Below are 3,864 nucleotides of genomic sequence, written 5' to 3'. Positions count from 1 at the left end.
AAGCTACAGTAGCCCCCTCTTATGTCTATAATCTGCCAACAAAATCTCAAGAATATATTCATAATTTGTGTTCATTCACCAAATCTACTCTACGACTAGAAGAATAGTGCATGGCTGAATGTCAGGATGAACCCAACAGTGTTCTGCTCCATACTTGGAAGACCACAGTTAGCCTTATATCTCGATCCGCTGTTTTTATTGCATGACAAAGAAGTTATAATAGATCAGTGGAAAGATGTTGTGACTTGTGCAGCCACTGAGTACGTGACAAAAATGTTCACACCTAGTCCTCTCTTTAACAAGAGGCAGAACCAAACTGGGAGCGATCATAGTGGATGCAACACACTGTACTTCACTTGGTGATGTAACAGTACACCTAAGCAGCAGAGGAAATCATCCAACATTAGTCAAATTTAGGAAGTGAAATGGAAGAGTTCCCTCTTTTTTTTCCTGCTCTCCCTCGTTTCCTTTTGCATCTTATTCTACATTTATGGGTCAGGTGTTGTGCAGAAGCTTTAATCCAGTGAGGTTTACATGTGCGAGCAAAGTAAGAGCTTGAATTCATCACTGACATTTCAAGCTGGGGTAAGAAATGCAAAGTAAAACTGCCTGTTTTCTAATGTGTTGGTGCATCTTGGGTCCTCGCAATGACAATGTGTGATAGAGCAGCTCTTCTTTAAACTATGCAGAAAAGGACAAAAAGTAAAAACAGAAAAAAAACAAAAAAAACGAGGAGTTTCAGAGAGGATAATTCCGGGGAGGGAGTTTGATCAAAATGAATGCTTATAGCCTGGAGGGACATAAAATGACAGCAAAATGTTCTAAAACGCTTTAACTCCTTTTAATATATGGTGTTTTACTTGCAACAAACCTGTAGAAGGTTACAGACAAAGAAACAGTATAAATGATAATTCTGACGACATGAATTAAGAATGGACTTCAGGAGGAAAAGAGGCATTCATAAGAGGGATTAGAGAAGTGCAAACACATTATTTTAAAAGCCTGTCTGTTATACTTTGAGGGGAGGATTTAGTAGACAACACTTCCTCTCTTTAAACAGGACACTGCAAGGCCTTTAGGCACCGACAGCAAATGTCCGATCACCTCTAAATTTTTCAGCTGGACCGTAGTATGGCTGAGGGTGATGGGGGGGGGGGAGCACAGTAAACACACAAAGAAGAAAGGCAGAGAGACTACAGACAGGGCTGGACACCAGAGGACAGAAGAAGGAGCGGGTGTTACATTTTCAGCATGAAAACTCGCAATCACTCTCTCTTTGTCAACCTTGGACTCTCTCTCGTTCGCTGAGATGAAACACACACATAACACACATTCACACGCTGTCCCGAATGTATTTCTGCTTTACAGAACAAACACGTTACACACACATCATGTCTCTGCTCACTCAAACCACTCACTGGTGCAGAAACCCCTGCTCTAACTCTGTCTGTTTCTGTGTGTGTGTGTGTGTGTGTGTGTGTGTGTGTGTTTCCATCTGGCAAAACTAGACACCAAGCCTGTTTTTTGCTCCTCCTTGCTGCAGTGGACCACTCCAGCATTCAATAAAAAGGCTGAGGAAGCACATAAGACAACAAGGAGCCATGATGGCCTGGTGTACAATGTCAAATGCTTAATCAACGTGATCAAGCGGTTCGTATCTGGAACTGATGCCGATGCCAAAACCACGCTGCTCTTCTTGCTGCTAAAGGAACAGCAGCCTACAGCCCCTGAGAAATGTGCTGATGTTTAACTGTTCATGTCTTTGGAGAGAAGAGGTCAGATCAAACAATCTTGAGTTCAGTTAAACCATGAGCAGCTGAATAATGTATATAGCTGCTCATGGTTTAACATAGCAAACTAGGAAGAGGAGAGGAAACACAGGCAGAGGACAGGCTCTCTGCAGATACACACACCACCACTCTAGTGGCTCATAAGCAACGATTCAGACAGATTATTTATTATCAGTCTATACATTGTGTTTTAGGAAATTGTTGCATATTATACCTTTAAGGTAATAAACAGATGAAATAGGAAGTTGGAAGTCATGAGTTTAAATATGTTGGAATGGATAATGGTTGAAATTGTTTAAAGTATTGAATAAACAATTATGAATAATGGCTGGCTAAGAGTAATGCATAACAACACAGTCAGCAGAAATTGTCAAAGTACCTTTGTGCAAACTGGTCCAAAAAACCTTTCGTATGATATCATCCTCGTATCACACTTGCAGAAACACACAGTGACATGTGGTGAAGCAACAGAACTACTTTGTTAAGGTTAGAAAAAAATACCTAATGGTTTGTGTTAAAATAATAGACCAACATAACGTGATGTACGTAACACAAATAAACACCAACCGGTCTTAGCCTTTCTAGCATTGTGTTACGTAACAAGCATAACAAGTGTAAGGAGCATGTTATGTTGTTAATTCACCTAAGTTCACATGAAAGTGAAAGTTCATCAGTGTATCAGCATATTTTATCACGTTGGAAGTTCATTGAAATAACACAGTTGAGTCTGAATCCAATTTCAGCTGACAGCCGCATGTCGGCTCTGAGGCAACAAGGTTCTGACGGACACCTGACAAAGATATCATCATTGTACTTTTCACGAAAGAAACGGAAAAGCAAGTGCAGCGCCTCAAACACATACTTTATAGCATTGCCTCGTTCAACAAGGTGTGATTGACTGAGCTTTTAAATGTTCGAGCACAATGACGGATGAATTCATCAGACAAAATACTGACCAATGGATCGGGCTTTGATCTCCTGCTACTGAAAGTTGCACTGTTGAGACTTTCAGTTCATAACAAGCCACACTCCTGGAAGCTTTGATTAAAGGAGGTCTTCCCAGAAGTCCAGGGACTGGTCGTCGGTAAATGAGTTTGCTGTTGGCTCGATCAGCTTTCATCACATCTGACTTTCATCTCATTGCATGTCTGTCTCACTGTGTCACACTCTGAAGCTGAGGGAAAGAGACGAGGGATGCAGAGAGAGGGATAGACAAATACGGCAATTTGGAGGGAGGGGGGGGGGGGTTCAATGTGAGCTGAAATGATGGAAGTCAACAGGGTGAATAAATGTTGTTTTTTGCATATAAATTGATACGTCACATCACCATTCAGCAGCCTAGAACTGATTAAACCTGCTGGTTGTACGCTACATAGCCAAATGTAATCCACTGTTTTTCATTAATAATACATTTATAATACATTTTAAACATTTAAACTGCAAAAGCCACATATACATAGATTGATACTAGGGTGGAACATGCATTCATTCATTTACATTACAAAGTTCCGTCAGTTTTAAAAATTCCACTTTTGTGTCTAATTTGAGTCCAATTCCAGCTCTGAGGCAACAAGGTTATGATGATATTGTGTACCTGAATAAAATGTGTGAAGAGCTCATTTTCATCTGTAGTCGCTGGGCAGGGTTTTACAAATGAGTGGCCTCATGTTATCAATACAATGCTTCAGCAAGCACAACAGTACAACGCATAGAAATATAGAAGTATAGATACTGTATGTAAGAAAACGATGACAATGTGTCACAGCAGTGGCAGAGATGAGGTATGATTACTCATGATTGCAAGTGTGTTTTACTTTAAGCCATCTGTTAAGTTTAATTCTCAGGTCAATACATTTTTTTTCAAACGTTGTTCTGACCATGAATACTGACATTCACAATGTGAATTGTCGGTTTCCATCTCTTTGCACCTTTGTTTAGGCTATTAGAGAATTTTGCTGAAGTGCAATTCCCAATAAGTAAGGAGTTGAGTCTTGTTCCCACAGGTTAGATTTATTGGGTAAAGATAGAGATAGATAGATAGATAGATAGATAGATAGATAGATAGATAGATAGA

This window comes from Anarrhichthys ocellatus, unplaced genomic scaffold (assembly GCF_004355925.1).
Source record: "Anarrhichthys ocellatus isolate YVR2014 unplaced genomic scaffold, GSC_Weel_1.0 scaffold26, whole genome shotgun sequence".
NCBI lineage: Eukaryota > Metazoa > Chordata > Actinopteri > Perciformes > Anarhichadidae > Anarrhichthys > Anarrhichthys ocellatus.
The sequence above is the reverse complement of the archived record's forward strand: the minus strand, read 5'-3'. Positions refer to the sequence as shown.